Source organism: Chroicocephalus ridibundus, chromosome 5, assembly GCF_963924245.1.
Source record: "Chroicocephalus ridibundus chromosome 5, bChrRid1.1, whole genome shotgun sequence".
In the NCBI taxonomy this organism is placed as follows: domain Eukaryota; kingdom Metazoa; phylum Chordata; class Aves; order Charadriiformes; family Laridae; genus Chroicocephalus; species Chroicocephalus ridibundus.
This window is the reverse complement of record NC_086288.1, coordinates 51699150-51719968: the sequence shown is the minus strand read 5'-3', so window position 1 is coordinate 51719968 and position 20819 is coordinate 51699150. Positions and strand designations below refer to the sequence as shown.

Sequence of the window (20819 nt, the reverse complement as noted above, 5' to 3'; positions counted from 1 at the left end):
ATGCTGACTATACCACACCCCCTTTATGCTTCTGTACCTCCATAATCTCCCATCTTTGGGACAGATGGAGTTTAAAACTGCCTCTCCTTTAGCATTAGCACCAAGACCCGGGCTGCAAAGACAGCACTCGTCAGTGAAGGGAGAGGAACCAGCCCCAGTGAGATGCTGGAGCTGAGTTGTGAGGAATGAGCCACAAATCACATGAAATAATTAAAAAAAAAAAAAAAAAAAAAAGGGGGGGGGGGGGGCACCGAATGTTTTCAAACAAACTGGAGAAAATTGGTTTTTGCACGTTAACAGTCTGTGAACATAAGGTGGTAAAATCCTGCCGGCAGTGGGTTACTCTGCCGCCGAGTGCAGAGACACAGCTGCTTGGTGGGAGGGGGACTGGGATGGCGATGAGGCGAGCGAGGAAGAGGTGTGTGTTTGAACGAGAGCTATACCATTAGCACGAGCAGTGGAAATGCTGCAGAAACCCTGGGACAGATGGGAGGAACTGTGCCGTAAAGGCTGTACGTAAGATTGTTGCTCAGCAGAACTGTACACGTAGGAATGTATATTAAGAGGGGAGCGAAGTACCAGCTAGAGGGGATATTTTGGGGGGCGAAGCACGGTCTTCAATACTCTGTGGTGCAATACAGTTCTACCTTTGATTTTCAGGGGATGGAGAAATGCTGTCACCTTGAGCCGAGACCGAGATGGGGATAGTCTGTTATTTGGTTTGACCTTGTGAGTTGACATCCTCCACTTCAGCTGAAGTTCCCCCATTTAATGTGGGGGTCAGACTGACCCCTGCTCTGACCATCCACAGATGAGGTGCAAAGTGGAGATGTCAAGAAGAAATTTTGGCTGAGAAGGTCTTTGCTTCTGCAGGAAGACATGCGGTGGTGAATGTTCAAATGAAGATTTGGGTTTGGAGTCCTCAACCACCCCACAAGGTTGGTTGGTTTGAGTTCAGCTTCATATCTCCACATGAATTTTTTAGCACAAAAGCGCAGAGCACAAGAAGCCTTGGCAACCTGAGGAAATCCACCCAGGGAGTGAGGGAAAATTTTCCATGGTTGGTGGAACCAAATCCAATAGAAAACTAGGAGCAAGGCAAGGGACAGGGGAGACAAAAGGTAAGATTTGCTCTAGTCAAGGCAAGTAAAATGGTCAGAATTGAGTCCAGAATTTTTATTGAAAAATGAAAATGAGGTGGGTTTGGAAAAAAGCTCTTTGTTTTCCTCTTATTTTTGATGACATCATGGTGGTCTACCCCATGCCTCCTGCTGGGAGGGCTTCCTACTGCCAGGCTAGGAGGAGATGGGTTAAAACAGCCTCTCCTTTGGGAATAGTTCCATGTTGAGTCCTGCTAACTGTGAGGTTTCAGGGAAAGCTTTTACTCATCCAGTATTTTGCGGGTGGAGGAATAAATCTGTTCTTTGGGCAAATGAAAAAGTTGTTGCTCATTTGTTCGCCAGGTGATGGCTTGCAACTACTCTGCTCGTGTGAAGCACCTCCGTACAGACAGTGCCCAAAGTGTCACCCGTGGAGTAAGGCACAGCCCAAAAGGTGTGAAGGTATCACGATCCGTCCTCGCCATGTTGCATGTGAAACAGAAATGGATGCGCACACACTGTCAAAAGGGTGGTGTTTCCACAGACCCTGGAAATCCCATAGTCATGTTTGTCTTTTACCTGCATCAATTGTTAGGAACAAAGAAATAAACCCCTGGCGACACATTTCTGCGGGAACAGCCCTTTGCTAGAGGCGTCTGCGCCGGGTGCACCTCCCAGCAATGCCCTCTGAACAGCAGAGGCTGGCAGTGACTTTCTGGTGGGATGTGAACGTTTGAAGGGTTTCTTGTTCTCGTTGCAGACCTCCTGTGGACTCCTGGGAGACTCCCTACTTTCCTTGCCCTTCTCCTTATTGCTGCCGAACTGCACTTCCAGGTATCGTAAAAGGATCAGGACCCAACAGTGGTCACAGAGGTGGAGAAAACACCCTGGCCACCACATCAGGTCAGGTGGCAGGAGCAACAAGCCCCACCACAACTCCCCCCCACCTCCTCGTTCTACTAATTTGCTGCCCAGAGCATCGCACAAGAAAAGAGCTGGTCTGTGTGCTGATCATCTCCCAGCCCCGGCAGGAGAGGGGTGGTGGGCTGAAGGTAGCTATATGCTGACAAGGGGGTTTCTGGGTCCTTGGTTGCATCTCTCGTTTCTGCCTCACCGCTGGCTTCTCAGGAAATCTACAGCAGTTTAGTATTTTTCAGGCTGCTTCCTCTTGCTCAAACCGCCTGACGTTGGCCAGCGTGGGCTCTGACACAGCACCGCGGTGCCGCAAGCCCTGTCGCAACCCTGCTGTGCTCATTGCCGGTCCTCGTGGGAACCCGGCGCCATTGGGTAACGCCAGGACTTCTGCAAGACTTGCGCTGAAGAAGAAACCAGAGTCTGGTACTGACCGGGGAAAAGTCAGTTAAGGATGAGGTTTTTTTGTGAGGCGCCCGTGGTCAGCAGGGAAGATAGAGGTGCTTTAGGTCCTTATTTATTTAACTGTGTTACGTCAGTGGGGAGGTGGGAGTTAGGGTCCTGCCTGAACCTCGGCCTTTCAGAGAAAACCCCTGAGAGCACTTTGGCTTGGTTTGGGAGCAAATAACCACCCTGATCCCTGATGAAATCCTTAAGCCCAGAGAGGCCTCTAGTGTAGAGCCTCTGCTTAACTGAGGTGCCGAAGTTGCATTACAGAATACATAAGATGTCTCCGTAAATGTCCTATGTGACCAGACATCTCTGGAGCCCGCAGTCCGTCTCACACAGGCGCTTGCTTCTCTCCACTGACTGTGTAGGAAAACTGGGGTGCCTCCAGGTGGCAGCCCTGTCCACTCAAAGGAGGGGTTTGTTTTTCCCTTGGGATGATAAGGAGACACCGGTAGCGGAATTAACTTGGGATTCAGTCCACCTTTAGCAGCACGGTGGTAGGATGATGCTATATGTACTGGTGGTGATGCTCCCTGCTTTCATACAATGGTCTAAACACCTGCAGGACTTGTCCCAAACCAGAAGATGTGGGCTCTGGGCTCTGCCAGCCCATGGACAGGGTTGGAGGATTGCAGGACTGACCCCACAGCCTCCACAGCAGCTATGGTCCTGCCCAGGACCAGGCTGGCAAGAATCATGGGGGCAGAAGGAAAAGCAGGAAACCAAGCACAGGCCTTAGTGATTGCAGCATTCATTTGACTGGTTACACATAGGAACCTGGAAATATAACATAAAAATGTAACTAGATTTAAAAAAAAACACAAACCAACAACCAAAAAACCCCAAACTAAAACACCAAGAAGTACAGACTGGATTCCTACATAGAAGTGACGACCACCAGCAGCAAAAAGCTTTCTTCTTGTGCTGGGTGCTAAAGTCACCATCGACCCTCTTGTGCTTGGGGCATACCTATTGGGAAGTGAAGTGGAAAGCTCAGGCTCCAGCCAGCTCTGCACAACCAAGATATAGGTGGTCGGGCACCCGCAACCACGTTCTTGGTAAGAAGTCAGAAATCTGTGGGGTAAGAGCTGAGAGGCGCTTTGCAGAACTTGAGCTTGATCCCTTTGTGGATCCAACAAATAACACCTTGAAGGACTTCGTAAAGGGGTTTAAAATAATGATAAACTATCTGCAAGTTGACAGCAGTAATGAAATTTGGGTGTTCCCCAAAATTTGCAGCTCAGTTTCTATTCCCAAAAGAAGGATCAAAACCTAAATGTTTCAAGGATCTGGCTAGCTCATTGCTCCCAGGTGCTTTGTGGCATTCAGAAAAATGCCCTGTTTTCTGACCAGAAAGGAGACTTAGTAGGCTAATCATGCAGAATTTGAAATTTTAATGCTTTAAGGCAGTGAAAAAGCAATGCAAAGAGCTGGTATCTGAATTCTGGTTGGTCTAAGGATAGAAATTCCTTTTATTTATACTTCTAATTAAGGATGAGTTTTTGTTTCTGTCACAACTCACAGAATGATTTCTGAATCATATTTAAGACTTCTAACAGAAGAGGTTAACTAATACTGTGAACTCATCCACCCAGGGGAGCTCTGAATTAATGTGGTATTTAAGTGGCGAGATCAAAGCACTGATACCAAATGAAATGCTATTAACAGTTTCTCACAAGAAAAATTCTTCAAGAAATTTTAAGTGCAAGACGCTGGAACTGAGCAACGGCTGCGGATGGGGAAAAGGTGGCTCCATCCTGGTGCTGACTTTATTTGACGGTCAAAGCAGGGGTTGAGGGTAGCGAATCATTCGCTGATAGTTGTAGATGCATTCGCTGTGGTCAAGGGCATAACGTGCCATCTGAGAGGCTGCAGGCCAGAAGCAGAGGCAGCGATCTTCTAACCTTCTAACCTTCTCCCAAGTTCCCCAACGAAGACCCATGGTGTGTTGCTGTAGTTTGGATGTTTCAGCATCCCAGCTTGCACTATGAGCTACTACCTGCTTCTTTGCCCACATGGTATCCCACTAAGTAGCTCACGAAGCTTCTCTGTCCGGTGGCTTTTTCTTTTTTCCTCTTTTTAACTATAAAGCAGCCCAATTCCCAGTGTTCCTGTCCGGACAGCAGTTCTGCTGTTGGTAGTAGAAGCCAAATTTGTTGAATAAACTTGAATTTGGTTGCCATCCTTTCATCCCTAGTCGCTTTGCTAAAAAAAAAAAAGCAAAAGCAAAACAAAAAAAATAAAGCATTGCAGAGAGACTCTGCATTTTTCAAAGCCTGCATATCTATCTAACAGCAATATTTTCCTTACTCCAGAGCTGCGATCAAGTCAACAACTTATGAGGGTAGGGTTAGGCCACTAATTAAGCGAGAACTGTAGGCGAGATTGAAGTGGGATCTATGGGGTTGACCCGTCCTTTTTCAAATGCCAGGTTTATATACGTGACCGTGCATTTCAAATGGGTCAAGGGAGCTTGGCTGTAAGTACCCAACACATTGCTGTGAATTAATATTTAATCAAATGTACAACATAGGGCTGAATATTAAAGCTTATCTTTGATTTTGACTTCTGTGATTTTCTTGGGCTTCTAAACCCCTCTGAAAATACTTCAGCATTTCATAATAGTGTTACTCATACGATATGTTTCTTAGCTGTGATTAAAGCTACTGAGAATGTAAATCTACAAAGGGAAATCTAAACATGACCTCATCAGCATAAAGTATGTGGGAGACTAATTTAGTTACATCCCTATTAGTAATGACAAATCAAATTGTTCCTCCTGTTAAATCACTAATATAGCAAGGTTTTGCAACTCAGCACATAACACGCACGATAAATCAGTTCAGTCTGTACACAAATACTGATGACTGCTTTAAATCTGGGTTAATTTCTGAATTCCAGACCATTTCCGTGCAGTTCAGTTGAGCCATCCTAGTTTCTTTAATACCTGGAAAGAAAGAAAAAAAAAAAAATTAATCTCCACTCCCATGTACTGTATATTAAGCACACCACATTTATAACCCTGCAGCCGATTGCTTAGCAACGTCTTTGGGAGGAACAGCTCACCTGATGCGCTATCGGGCGCTCCTGTGTTGCAGGGGAAGAGCACGGATGAAACGAGGTCGGGCAGCATAAGCTTATCCCGTGCCGAGTGGCGTTCGCTCCTCTCCGTAATGAAATTAATCAAAGGCATTAATTTGATCCTGTTTCATTGTTATAATTTGAAGCTATAATTTGAGGTGGCTCAAAGAGGCACAGTCTTATCTGTAATTATACCTTTATAATTACATTTATATTTTAAAGTAAACATTTTCATGTATTGCTGTAAATAGACTACGTATGATAGAGAATAATGCTGCCTCATACTGCTTCTCAGCCAGAGCTGCATTATTGAAAACATGGACTGTAAATGGGATGGGGGAGCTATTGGCATGAGTCAGCTGTGTGCTATTTAATTTGGGTTTATGGGAGTCTTTTATGTATCTTACATCGTAAGGTTAAAACTGAGCCGAAACCCCTATACAGGCCCAAAATTTAAGGCGAGGGCAATTGAAAGAGATAAGGAAGAACTGCTGTTTAGTCACTTTAACTTTTAGAAATTGCAGGGCCAAGGCATGAAGATCGTCCTTGTCTGGCAAAGCTCTCGGAGATTGCGACGGCTGAAGAGCCACGTGCCGGAGACACCTCCAGACCCATGGCTGTGACAGTGGCAGGTGAGCGGGGACCAGCCGCGACGATCCTGCGGGTGATGGGTGAGGAAAAATTGCCTTGCTTGTTCTGCGTTTAGCACCTCACTCGGTGAGACCACGACGAGGGTATGAAAGCACCTTCCGTCTGCAGAGCCAATTTGGCTGCCTCTGTTCCCCCCAGGGCTCTGCTCGCCGGCTGTCTCCGTGGCATGCATATGAGCTCCCTCCTGTCTCCGCTCTGGAGCAAACCAACTGGTTTCTCCCAAGGAGAAACCTCGACACAACCGACAGTGCTTTTTTCCAGGGTTGCCCAGACAGAAGAACCTGTCATGGGCCAGACCAGGCTCTACCCTGGACAGTCCTGAAGCCATCCCAGGAGACCTCGTGCCCACTGACCTCCGTGCCGTGCTGCAGAACCCAAAACACCTTCACATCCTGATGGAAAAACATCGTGCTAGCCAGCTGCCACCCAGTCCTTTCATTGTTTGGAGAATTTCAAAATCAAAATAATTATTGACCCATGGTCCTTGGGGCTCTGCAGGGAGCTCAGACGAGACCCAGGCCAAGCGCTGCACAGCATGAAGGTGGCCAGTGCCCTTCAGAGAGTGCTGGTCCTTAGCGGTGTGGTCACAAGCCAGCTGGTAGCAATGAGCAATGAGTTAATGGTGCCTCCCAGGCATTTTCCACAGCAGCAGCAAACACGCAGCCTTTGCCAAGTAGCCAACACAGCATTTCCTTTCTTCTCCCTAAGATTATTTCTGGACTCTGCAAACCTCTTCTTCCCTGTGGCTCAATGCTCCAGCAGCAAAGCGATGGGGACTCTCTGGAGCTGTAGAAGCGGGTGACGCAGGAGCGGGTGATGCAGCGGGTCTGTGAGGACAAGTCTCCAGAGGCAGAATGAGGACACCAAGCGTGGGGAACCCAGAACGAGGGAAGCAACGAGCCTGCGCAGGAGCAAGAAAAATACGGTAATGTTGCTGGAAGAAAACAGCTCGGAAATGAATCTCAACCCAACTCCATTTTGGAGGGAATCTCCTGAAACATGTAAGAAATCTGGCAATTTACGTTAAATAGTTGGTAAAAAAAATGTTAAGGTGTTTTTAGTGTAGTAAAAACTGAATTCACAGATTTAGTGAGAAAAGAGGAATGAAGGGGTCCAAAGTTCTTTACTTACCAATAACCTTGGTTCAGCTACCAGCAATATCTTAAATATATGTCCTCAGCAAACTAGTGCCAAAACTGGGAGCTGAACTCTAAAGGGCACAGTTGGTATTGCCCTTAGGTACCTGTCTCAGCTCTCAGCAAATAGACATTTTCCATTTCTCATGTATATTTACTGCATAGTATACATATAATATACTTGTAACCAAGCATCTGTCTGTACTTGGCTTATTCCCTTCTCTGTTTAAACACACACCTGAGAAGAATCATGAACAATTTGCAGTGAAACTGGTCGTCCATCACCAGCAATAAAAGCATTTATAGAAAACGTTCCAGTACATGTCTGCAAAATGAATACGTGAACATGGATTTGTAAAAGATGAGCTAGAATTGAATGACAAAGGACCTGGCAGGCACCGCATGAACAAGCCACACAAGAACCTCAAGGCCCAGCCATCTGGTCAGCATGTTTTATTTTAGCTTGCCACAATTTTTAGAAGTGACATGGTATTTTTGCAACCTTCATTTTTCAGTTTCTCTTTTGAGACAATTTTATACAAGGCCGCTGCTGTTGAAAACGCTTGTTTCACCTCCAGATGAAATAAAAGAATCAGCTTCTCAGGATGTTTCAATTTGAGAACCCAAAGCCAATGGTCATTCTTGAAAACTTTGGCTGTGGGAACGATAGCAGGGCTGAGGGAGAGGGGCCATAAAAGCACTGAGCTCTTCAGGCAAGTACTTGTCCCAGCAGGAGACCAACCCCGTATCTTTTGGGGCTGCTTTCTCAAGCAGGGCAGGGGAAGAGTGACAGATGATGCTGTTAAATTCAGCAAGTGTGATTAAAATGAGTGCAAGCTCACTTTGACCACTTTGGTGTCCTTTACTCGCTCTGTTGTCTCAGGATCCTTTGGAGAGAACATCCCCCCTCCAAAAAGTTGTGTAAATGTGTAGAGCCAAGTGATGGGGAGCTGGACTCGATCAGATGAAGCTGGAAAGGCTTTTTGTACCTCGTTTCATACAAAGTCTGGGCTGGCCAGGGTGACATCAGTGGACTCACCAATATAACCTCCGAAACTAAACACCGCGTGGTTTTCTGGTCACTCTTATCCTTCTTCAGCATCTCTAGTAACAAACAACACACCAGCAGCAACCTTGGCTGTTTGAACAGTCTCCCCTGTGCAGTCTGTTATTAAATTCTCTTATGTCTTTATTAGATATCAGATGTGATGAAAGAAGGTGACATCTCCAGGGAAATCTTGCAGGAGGTGTGGGGATGGGATGTTAATGGACTGGGGGAGACGGAAAGTCTACAAGTGTAATGATCTTCTACTGTCTCTGTGAAAGTGTTAAGCTCCAGATATCTTTTTTATTTTTCCCCCTCCCAAAATGAAAAGATAGTTGAGGAGTATATAGAACAAGGTACTTATCTCTTCCCTACCCAATACTGCTCCCTTCTGTTTTAAGGATTGTTTTGATGTCTTTGTTTTTTATTATTTTGCTGTTCTGTTTTTATCTCACCTATTGGTACAACTGATGAGTTCTCTTTTCCCTGTGACAGTTTCATTTCAGAGAAAAATGGCAAAATCGCTGCAGAATGAGCATTTGAAAAAAAAAAAAAAAAGTTGATTAAACAGAAGAGGGAAAGATGGATGCAGACTGCAGGACTAAACCCCAAGGAGCTGGTGTGCGGGGGCCAGGCAGCACGGCGGGGGTCTGCCTGAAGCAGGAGGCGGCAAATCCAGGGACCCGGGTAAAGAAATAAATAGGTTCAAATATTGTACACTATTACATTTGTATTCCTTGATTTAAAAAAAAAAAAAAAGTTAAAATAGAGGTAGAGTTGAAAGAACGTGGTTTGAATTATTTAAAGGCAGGTGCTTAAAAGCTCAGGAAATGCAGAGATATGGTTAAACACATACATTCAGGAGTGCTGTGTTTACGTTAGCCCTCAGCCCCCCATCCCTCTGGGCATGCCTTGGACGCGTGCACGTGTCCTGCTCCTTCCTCCTTCCAACAGGCATCTTGTGAGAGTCTCCAGATGTATTTATGATACCAGCAGAATTCCTAAAGGTCAGTTTTCATACCAGAAACCCTCCTCTCTTTCACCATGGCCACAGGCTCCCGCCGCGCTGACAGAGCTCACGCCAGGTAGCTCCTGCCCATGCACAGAGCCAAAGAAGGGCTGTTCCTGTAGACATCTCCTTAACGAACCCTGGCGTTTTGCAGCCTGGGCTGAAAGATGCCTTTTCAGTCAGGATGAAGATTAGGCAACAGCCCTTATTCCTAGAAGTCTGGGATATATTTTATATTTGAGAATTAAACTGAGTTAAAACACTCTAGAAGTTTAAGCTGGGTTCTTCTTTTATTAAATTTCCAAGGGACCAAAGTGGGAGGCGGGGGGGGGGGGGGGGGGGAAAGACATCCTAAAGTTCTCTTTCAACTCATTTTTAGCTGTAAACTAATTAGAAATTTGTTTTTACTTCTAATGGGGAATGCATTCTGCGCTGCAAGCGCTGCAGCGTGGTGAAGGACATGCTCCGTTTTCCATATACAACAGAAAAAGCATCTTCCCTTTCAGTGGAAATCCCAGCCAAAGCTAGGTGGGGCGAGGACGGCTGGTTCTGCAAGAGAAGTCCACGTGCTCCCAGACCTCGACTCGCACCCGTCCTGCCATGGTTTCAGGTCTGGCTCCAGATTTCCCTTGCGTCTCTCTGGATGGAGGCAGGCGCTTGCAGCACCACTGGACACCGCGCACACCCCTTCTTTTTTGGGGAAAGCAAATGGAAGTGCAGTTTGTTTCCAGAATACGTCTTCTTCGCGGCTGCGCTATTAGTGGGCGCTCGGGCCCTTCTGAGCTCAGCGGACTGATGCAGCTGCTCGTTAACTGCACAAAAACCTGCGCCTTTACGAGGGAAGGTGTGTTGTGGTTGGCCGGGTGAGCTGTGTTTCTTGGATTGCCTCAAAAATAGTTTTCGGCTTTAATAGACCTGAGTGGCTGATGATCTTAACGTTTGCTCTTACGGCTGTTTAACTTCAGAGCTGGTTTAATGCATGTAGCCAGTAGTAGTTACAAAGAAAATACTCTACCAGAATTTAAATAATTAAAAAAATAAAAATAGCTGAAGCCTTTATGTCTATAGGGAGAGACTTAAACAGGCGCAGAGCTTTTTAGGCACTGGGTTTAAAACTAAACTGTGTAATCACAGACACAGGAAAAACATAAGGGCAAGAGGGTGGTGTCCTGCAAACAAGCAAGCAGACTGCAAATTGCTTTCTAATGGATTTCTTAAGGTGTTGAGGGAGACTTGTTGGTTAATCTAAGATGAATCTAAGTTTAATTCTTGTTTTGTTACAGTTTATGATGATGGTGATCGGGAACTGATGTGGGATTGCTGGAAACGGATAAAGTGCTACTAAAACCTGTAATGTTTTATCTTTGATTTGCCGAAGCACAGGATCAGCACATTAACAGCTCAGCTGCAATCAGGACCTGCTTCTCTTCTTGCAGAAACTGGCACCAGGGTAAATCTCTGATTCAGCACACTATTTCGGCACAAGCGAAGCACTAAGCATGTGGAACAGACAGCGAAGTCTCTTACCCCTTTATACCCGCCTCCAGCTGCCCAGAGATCTGTGCAAACCTCTCTACAACCGTCCCTTATGGATGAGGCTTTGCCCTCCAGCCCTTGGACCTGCGAAGAGCCAGAAGATGCAGGAGGGATGTCAGCCTCATGGAAAGCCCGGTCCTCCCTCCTGTCCCAAATAGCAGAGGGAGCAGCTCTGGATGTTATAACCCAGCAGCGGAACCATATGCAGACACGTTTTCATGGCCTGTCCAAGCCACAGGTGAGACGATGACTAAAATCCTGCTAACATCGAACCGGAAATTTAGTATTTTGGCTTAAGGAAACCCGAATGCCCAGAAGGTCTGCTGGGGAACAAAAAACCACAACAAACTACAAAAAAAAATCATAGAGGCTCCACAGTGACATAATTGTGTGACTTAGCAGCAGGGCTCCCACAAGGAATAAGGAATGCATCCCACCAAACCAGTGATTTATTGCTGCAAACTCTGGCACAGACAGAGAGATCCACGCTCCTGCAGACAACCCCTCAGCACAGACAGGTCAGCAAATCCTGTCTTCTTCTAGGGAATCACTCTTGTCATGTCAAAACCCTTTCCTTACTCCCAGCGGCACAAGTCAGTGGATGCCAGGGGGCGAATGGGGCATCGCTCTCCGTCAGAGCATCTCCAGGTGTCCGTGTCTGCTGGGGCTAAGCCGAGCTGTGGTCCTGTGCCTTGGGGAAGGAGAGGAGTTCAGGTCGGTCTCAGCTTGGCTTATATCTTTTTGCACTACCAGTTATGTGTATTCAAATCTTCTGTACTCAGATGTCTACAAAAAAATAATAAAATGCCCCTCCTCTGCTCAGGATGTCTTTTATAGTGTAACGTAAACAGCTACCCTGTAATTACCATGAATAATGCCACGACCATTCCCTTGCAGTAATACAGATCAGTGCTCCCACCGCAAGCCCTGCAAACAAATTTATCAGCTGAGCTTCTCTGCATTGGCAAGATCCTTTGCGATATCACGCGTGAGCTGAATTAGTATTCTTGGGATGGCAGGAAATGCTTTTTCTTCCAACTATTTCTGTGCGCAAGCAGGCTCTGGTGGTGCAGCTGACTCCGCCGAGCCTGGAGCACAAGGAACAGTTTTCCCCATCTCCTTCATCTGCGGCTTCGCTGAAGGCTGGAGCATGCAATTGCAGGCATTTTATGCGCCGCTCCCCCCCTGCTTTTTTTTTTTTCTGATGAAAGAGGTGATCTGGGATCTTACTTCTGTGACTTCAGGGTCCCCACATGCCCTTCCCTTTCTGGCCATTGGCCGTCAGCATGGCTGCAGGAGCCGTTCCAGCTGACGCCATCTGAGACACGGGCTCCCTCAATGACACAGAGAAAAAGATTTTTTCTTAAGTGAAGGCCTGTCGTATACAGTGAGACTTTATCTCAGCTTCTGAGTTCCTTTGTGTTTTAGAATCATAGAATGGTTTGAGTTGGAAGGGACTTTGAAGACCACCTATTCCCAATCCCCCTGCCATGGGCAGGGACACCTCCCACTAGACCACGTTGCTCAAAACCCCATCCAGCCTAGCCTTGGGCACTTCCAGGGATGGGGCATCCACAGCTTCTCTGGGAAACCTGTTCCAGTGTCTCACCACCCTCACAGTAAAGAATTTCTTCCTAATATCTAATCTACATCTCCCCTCTTTCAGTTTAAAACCATTACCCCTTGTCCTATTGCTACACTCCCTCATACAGAGGCCCTCCCCATCTTTCCTGTAGGCCCCCTTTAGGTACTGGAAGGTGTCTATAAGGTCTCCTTGGAGCCTTCTCTTCTCCAGGCTGAACAATCCCATCTCTCTCAGCCTGACCTCATAGGAGAGGTGCTCCAGCCCTCTAATCATCTTTGTGGCCCTCCTCTGGACTGACTCCAACAGGTCCATGTCCTTCTTATGTTGGGGGCCCCAGAGCTGGATGCAATACTCCAGGTGGAGTCTCACCAGCGTGGAGTAGAGGGGCAGAATCAATTCCCTCAACCTGCTGGCCATGCTTCTTTTGATGCAGCCCAGGATGCGGTAGGCTTTTTGGGCTGCTAGCACACATTGCCGGCTCGTGTTGAGCTTCTTCTCCACCACCACCCCTAAGTCCTTCTCCTCTCAATCTATTCTCTGCCCAGCCTGTATTTCTGCTTGGGATTTCCCTGGCCCATGTGCAGGACCTTGCACTTGGCCCTCTTGAACTTCATGAGATTTGCACGGGCCCACCTCTCAAGCCTGTCCAGGTTCCTCTGGATGGCATCCCTTCCCTCTGACCGCACCACACAGCTTGGTGTCATTGGCAAACTTGCTGAGGGTGCACTCAATCCCACTGTCCACGTTGCCAGCACCGATGTTAAACAGCACTGGTCCCAGTACCTACCTCTGAGGAACACCACTTGTCCCTGGTTGCCACTTGGACATTGAGCTGTTTACCACAACTGTTTGAGTGCAGCCATCCAGCCAGTTCCTTATCCACCGAGTGGGCCATCTGTCAAATCCACGTCTCTCCAATTTAGAGACGTGGATGTCGCGCAGGAAAGTGTCAAATGCTTCGTGCAAGTCCAGGTAGGTGATGTCAGTTGCTCTTCCCTTATCTACCAATACTGTAATGCTGTCATAGAAGATTTTGACTGGCTTTTTAACGTCTTGGGATATGTATCTCTATTTGCAAATAATTTTCACTGAGAAATGACTGAGGGCCTCTGGATACAGCTGCTCTCTAAAATCAATGGCACTTTTGAGCCATCACCGCCTCCATGCCGACTGTAACTTGGCTGTCCTGCAGTAGCTAAATACAACCAGGTATTAAAATACTGGGTTTGGGGACTTTTCTGTGTTTTGGGTTATGTTTGGTTGTTCTTTTTTTAATTCTCACTGTGAGGCACTTAGATTTCATATCTTTCTGAGTTCAAACTAATACTAAGGGATCATTCTGTGAATGCTACTATTTGTTCAGGATGGGAACCTCCAACACTGCTTGAGCTGAAAGATTTTCTTCTGTGCACTCCTGACTGACAGATTTTTCCTCTCCCTTTGTAAAAGGCAGATTTTCATGCTGTTGTTTCAACGAGCCTTGAAGGTTTTGCACCCGTGGGGCCATTGCGTAGCTGCTGGAGCTCTGCTTTACTGGCGAACTTTCTCTCCTTGGAGGTTATTAGTACTTTCTTCATTAGCAATTCAACATTGCAAAACGAAAACTGCTTACATCAGCCATGGACTCAGTGAAGATAAGTTTGTGAATGTAAAAACATCATCATGTCATGATGATGACCAGGTACCAAATATCTGTTCTCTGCTCCCACACAAGCAGTTGCGGGTTGTCCAGCTTTTTATCAGCCTGGTTTATAAAGTACCAAGTAGTGGTATCAGCCCAAAAAGTCCTCTGTCATAACATTTAGGGTCCTTTCTCGGGTATTTCTTTGCTTTGTCACCCAGCACCCTCCCCTGATCTGTGTGTGTCTGTAGAAGTGTTAATATGTCGACTCGTGTACAGATGGCCACGGCTTTAGATAAAAATATTTAACTGCCCTTAAGCTGCTGGCCTCATCCTTTGGGGGAATTGCCTTTTCAGCTTCCTCTGGTCTGCGTGGGCTCACCAAAACCTGTTAGCAGGAACCGTCAGCTCAGGAGCAGGGGCACAGGGATGGGCCCATACTCACAGCTGAACATCTGGCACAACCTCTGGTGCCAGCTGTGCCAGCTCCTACCTCCTTCTACTGCTGGCTGAGCCTTACGGGCCCAGCACCGCCAACAGCATCTGGTGACGGCTGCGGGAGCTCAAAGGGGAGCAAATGGAGGTAAACACCTTGCAGATACAAAACAGAGTGATCGAGGCGAGTTGTCGTGGGGCTTTATCTGTGTGTACCGCAGGCCAGCATGAGCAAGTGTTTCCATTTCTCTGCTGTTGTGTCTGATGTTCTGATAGATCTCATGCAGTGCAACGTCTGCAACACCGGTGTGAGCTCCCACACCTTCCAGCGCAGGCATTTCATTAAGTTCAAGAACACTAATCGCTGAGGCTGAGCAGGGAAGGTGAGACACCCGTTTGCTTGGGAGCCATATAAAAGTTACACTCGGGCTGTGCAAGCTGAGAACTGTGTAAACAGAACAGATAAATTATCCCCTAAGTTACAAGCGGACTCAGAAGCAGAGCTACAGCCAACCTTTGCATTAGATGGGAACAGCTGCATACACCATAGCCTCCAAATTTCCATAGAAACTTGGATCAGCCATAGATTATCTTCATTTTGTAAATGTTTTAATTATTATGCTATAATATTGTTCTGTAAGGATTGCAATGCTAAAGCCAAGGCTCCATGGAAGCCACATTTTAAAAGCAGTTTCCCTAGACCATATTTTAAGAAAAGCAAAGCTGGTTTAGGATTAAGACTTATGGTTTCTGATAGATTTGGGTTTTTTCCATGCTACTGCATGCACTCTTTTAAATAAATAAACTCCCACTGAGCTTGCTACTCCAGTGGGACTGGATTGAACTTCCCAGGCATGCATGAATTAGAAAGTCAGATATATGTTCCTGCGGAGAGGAGAATTACTTGCAGAAACCATCTATCGATGCACGTAACCTGCCTCAGTCGTTTGAAAAATAAAACCCTGGGTGCGTGCGAGCGCAGAGAGCCATCGCCGCACCCCGACGGGTGCGTTGCTCCATGCAGACAAGTTCCTCCCCGGGTGTCGCAACCCCTCTGCGTTGTGGCCAAGGAGATGGCCCTGCAGATTGCAAAAGGGCTCGACAGGATGTGGCTTCTGCGTGCGCGGCAGCTGCGCCGGCACTGATGTTTACAAGATCGGGTACCGAAGTGGAAGCCGAGTCCGGCAGGCGGCCCTGGGAGATCTGGTTAGATCAAAGGCTTTCCCACGGCAAGGGCTCCCGGCTCGGTGGCAACGTGCCTCGTGCGGCAGCGGTGAGGGTGTCACCGTGCCGGCGCCGTCCCCCAGGGTCCCTGCACGCCCTGACGCAGCTGGGCTAGAGAGCTCTTCCTCAGCTTAGCTTTCCTACAAGCAGCCTGAGGATCCCACAGCTGCGGGAGCTGCTGTTGCTGGATGCCACAAGGTGCACAGGGGTTGTCCCAGCACGGTGCCGACCTGGGTGTGGAGCTGCACCGTACGGTTGGGAGCCGGCCTGCAGCCAGCCCAGCCTGCAGAGAAGGGCCGCGGGGGCACTGGGTCTGGCAGCGGGCACTGCCACCGGTGCTGCCACCAGCATCACCCCACTGCTGCTCTGCCCCTGCCAGGCACCTCTCCCTGCCCTTTCTCTGCCTGTCTCCCAGGGATGCGAGGCTCTAAGGATCAAACCTACCCCTGTGCTCAATGAAGTGTCCCTTCAGTAACATATCTGCCTGGGACACAGCCAGTCAAGTCGCTCAGATGAGGTGAAGCTTTTTTTTTTTCCCCTTCCAGGGGAAGTTTTGCTTGCCGTTCCCTTCAGGGCAGATGGGCAAGGGAGACCTGAGCACCAAACCTCAAACCTGTTGCTTCTTACAGGCGTTGGTCCAGCCATGACTCTGTGGTTTTTACGTGCTTTCTCTATAAAATGCTGTGTTTTGCTGTCCTGCTTCATACGGAGCGGAGACGCCGGCGGGTGGGGGACGGTGCAGCCAAGCAGTCGCACCAACGTTCCCACAAGGCGTAAGTCAACAGAAGATATTTGCCCAAGCCCAGCAAACTGTGAATCAGAATACAACTCCTGACAAAACAGAAATCCTCCTAGCCCGTGCTTTGCTAGTCATCAGTTGAGGCAGAGTGATGAAATACTTGGCCCTCTCACACTGATAAGGGCTTTATTTTTAGACTACCTTTTAGCATCGCTTCGGCAGCTGGTCCTGCAGGCTGGGCTGTCACCTCCGGCTCCCAGTGCATATACAGACCCCGCTGTCGGTGCTTGCTGGGCTCTCACCGAGCCATTCCAGCTCCTCATTTACACTCCAGGACACCGTGTCACTGCAAAACATTTGCTTCGTCACACCTTCATCTCCCTCTCACCTTTTGCTGCCGTCCTGGATCACACCATAACTTTTTGCAGAAATGGTTTTCTGGTCAGCTCAGCAACAAAGCATCCTATGTCTTCACGTTTCTGCAATTCCTCCCGGCAAACTGACTATTTTAGGGGCACTTCAGGGTAATTTGTTAAGACAAGAAGACGCCCGGCAGGATATTGTTCCATGCAGAGGCAGCTGCGTGTGCGACGCCCTCCAGCTCTGCCTGCGGTGACAGAAACCCGCCGTCTGCGTGTGCCTCGCTGACAGGGCTCTGGGGGAATGCTTAGGTGTCTGATCCCGGTATCCCAGGCGATCCCAGCATGTCCCAACCAGAGCCTGCGTCAGCGTATGGGGACTGGCTTCAGATGCTTTGGGGCTTTTCTTGCAGCAGCGTGAGAGCAGCACCAGGGATGGGAAACTTTGGGACTGGTGTTTTTCCTGCTCGAAAGTGCTAATGTGTTGAGAAATGACCTCTCTTATAGAAATGCGTTGAATAAGACACAAATTCATTTCAATAGAAAAATTGGTGACAAGAAAGAGAAATTTTAGTTTCCATTTCGGAATGTTTTGGTTCAATGTCTTTCAGTCTTATAGAAAAAGGTAATAACTTTAAAGGTCTGCATCGGATTTCATAGAAACCAAACACTTCGATCTACCTGAAGTTAAACAATTTTGGAATTGCAATCCACGACAAATTTATTACCTGCTTCGGAGTGAAAAACAAGTGCCAAAATTGCAGATTTTTCCCATAAAAGAACCCCACCCCTGGCTCCCTCCTAGCTCTCCCTTCTGAATGAAATATGGAGCTCAGTTCCCTGCAAAAACACAGAGCTATATTTATGACCAGGATGGTCCCTTTCGCTCTGTGTTTCAGGTTGCTGGATTTCCATGTGGGATTTCTTAGATGTGTCAGGTCGACCAACCACGTGCTGGGCAGATGCTTTCCACCAGGATGGCAAATCGGAGAGTTTCAGGAGCCAGCAGGTTCCCTGCGCCTGCCCTTACTACCTTTGGAGCGCATTTCCACCTCCTGGCCTTTCCCGACGGCGTGGCAGTCCCTGTACATTTGTTTCCCTGTGATTTCTGCTGGCACTTCAGAGCATTTCGAGGTCTACACCAGCCTGAGGAAGCCTCTTGGCAGCAGAAAAGGACCTCAAAGTCCACCCAGACGAACTTCCCCAGCAGGAAAAAAAGGGGCATCTCTGAGGTGATCCATAAAGATGTTCAGTTGCAGCATCTTCGTTAAGCACAGGTGAGGAGTGCAATTCTACCTTGTCATCAAATGCTCAAGTTTTCTCCCAAGAGCCTTTCCCTCTTCCCCTACTCTAGCTGGTCTTCCTCCACCCTCTTCGTCGTCATAATTAGATAGCAGACTAAAGCTGCTGGTGGTAGGGCTCTCGGCTGCCTTGCTGCACACTGGGAATTGCGCTCATAATTATTGTTATTATTATTTTAGTAGCATCTAGAGGGCTCAGGCATTGTGGCAGGTGTTTTGCAGACCTGTAGGAAAATGTAAGTCTTTCCCTATGGATGTGCAATCGGAGGCAAGACCCAACAAGCGGGAGGCGAAATTAGAAGGAAGGGTTTGGTGCTAGGGATGAGCGGCCAAACCGACCACCTCTGCTCGCCCTTTGAAGCGTTGGGTAAGGTTGATAAATGGAAATGCACTCCATAAAAAGTCATTAAATGCTTTAAAATTTTAGGCTGGTTACAGCCTTTATTTATTTATTTTTCTCAGCCGTACAATTTTGAAAGGCTTTGAAGTCCTGTTTTCTGAAGTCACTTTGGCAACCAAAGTCCCAGCGACTTTCAGGGAGATGGGAACTCTTGGATCCCTTTGCTGCTGTAAGAAGCAGCACGTTGTTTCCTCCTTCATCTACAGATTCTTGAATGCTGCACCTGGGGTCAAACATTTTTGAGTTGATAGGCATGAGGGGAGCAGAACGAGGGTGACGTGCCTAAAAAAAAACCCAAAACGTTATCTAAAATTGTCAATTTATATGGCATTTATGACTTTTTTCAAAGGTGATGCTGCTAAGTACTTTATATACTGGTAAAATGTGAGTTTATGCGATGATGATTTTTACATTTTAGATGTACTAACAAAACATTTCAGCCTAGATAGGCCTCCGCTCAGTTTATGTGTTTATAGGTATTTTGGGGGAAAAAAAATAGCCAGTTTTAGCTGTTTATGAATCTCTCAGGGCAACATTCATTAACACAGTGTCTGCAATCAGCCACGATGTTATGTCCCTGCGACTGGTGCTGTTCTCCAATGCCAGTGTGCCAGAAATCCCCATCAGTGTCCAGGAGGGGTGACCAGGAGGGGTTACCCCACGCCGAGCTGCAACGGAACAACAGACGAGGTATTTTCTAAGCGTGATCTGTAACTCTTTTACAGAGATCCAACTTAATGCACGTGGACAGGCAAAAAACCACCTAAGGTATCTATGGAAATATCACAGGAGCGTTCAGGGTCTGTTCTGGATGGTTGTTTTCCAAGGAGCATTAACGTGGTCTTTTTTGACAAGGGGAGATGCTCACGCACACCCTCTTCAAGTGCCGATGTCTGAAACCTGCCGGTCAAAGATGCGACTCTGTAAAATCACAGGAAGTGGAAATGAGTTGATCTCAGTAGGTGGGCATTTTTCATGCCTCTAAAAGTATGACATGAGAGCTTTGCAGAGCTGCAGTCCTGAAACAGCTTCACTGCTCCCATTTGGAGGAAATAAATAAGAATTTTTTTACTTTGTTTTTACCGCTGATAAAGGGCTGGTGTGCCCCAAGGACAGCAAGCAAAGGGAGGAGCACTTGAAAATTTGGCTTCAGTAAATTGTTCCTTAAATTCAGTGACTCATGATTTTCTTTTGTTGCATGTGGCTCTTTGTGTATAAACTCCAGCCCAGTCAGAAAAATATCCTTTGGTCATTCATGAGAGCTAGTAATGGTTTCCTAAGGATTAATTCCTCCTAAAAGATACCGTCTGCATTCCTTTGGAAGATGCCCTCCCACAGGCCCTCTCTTGCAGCGCTGCACTAAAAATAGTGCTCAGAGCTTCGTTGCGACAGCCCCATGTTGCAATTTTTATGGCTAGGTAGGTGAAGTCACTTTAAATCACCCAGCTCACTTCACTTAAATTTGCATGATAATGTTGTTAATTATCCATGTATTTCAAGCCAAATAATGATTTCACAAAAAGATAAGACAGGGTCCTGTTTTTCTTTCCTCATGTTTTAAAAATGCGCATAGAGTTTGCATAATTAAAATGCATTTTCTCAGGAATGGAGATTCGTATCTATTGCAGGTTGAAGTGCAAGCTCGTCCACATGCTGGGATGCTGTCCTCCAGCCGAGATCCGCAGGCTGGAATGCCGTCCTCCATCCGCTCGCTCGGCGGGCACGCTCCGGCAGACCCGACTCGCCATAGTTCGCTGACACGTCAGTGCCGCCGAAGGAAGTTGCTGGGAATGTGACTCTAATCTGGGTTAATAATCACTGCAAAAGACTGCGCAAAATGAGCTGCCGCCTGGCTCCTCCGTGGCTTTGCTGGGGGGTGGCAGTGGTGGTTGGGAAGGGCAGCACCTCGCCACCCCACGAGGAGACCCTTTCTCTTACCTCCGCACAGACAAAGCGGCCGGTGGCAAAGGACGCTTCCTCACAGGCTGCCGCCGTTGGCAAATTTGGTCAGTCTTGGTGGTACGTTTGGTCCTTGACCTTCCCTGTGGTCTGTGCAGATGCACAAATTTGGGGCGGGCTGGAGCTCCCAGGCAGGAGTGAGCGCCCTCGACGGGGACGGGGTGGGCAGCAGCAGGTATCCCACAGCTGCTGCCGATGTGCAGCCCTTGCAGCTGCCTTGGAGACCCCCGAAACCTGCCTGGCCCAAAGAAATAATAAGTACAGGGGACATTTTTC

At 47.6% G+C, this 20819-nt stretch overlaps 1 long non-coding RNA gene across 8 annotated transcripts; it reads left to right on the top strand.

Annotated features, from left to right (window-relative positions):
* Positions 1 to 6876: 6876 nt before the first annotated feature.
* On the top strand, positions 6877 to 12075 carry LOC134516179 (uncharacterized). 8 transcript variants are annotated; one of them, XR_010071248.1, is made up of 4 exons: positions 6877 to 7195; positions 8871 to 9062; positions 9824 to 10247; positions 10768 to 12075. It is a non-coding gene; the product is annotated as an uncharacterized LOC134516179 (long non-coding RNA). The 8 variants fall into 8 exon arrangements; XR_010071247.1 differs by having other exon boundaries at positions 9832 to 10228; positions 10668 to 12074; XR_010071249.1 differs by having other exon boundaries at positions 9870 to 10228; positions 10668 to 12073.
* Positions 12076 to 20819: the final 8744 nt, after the last annotated feature.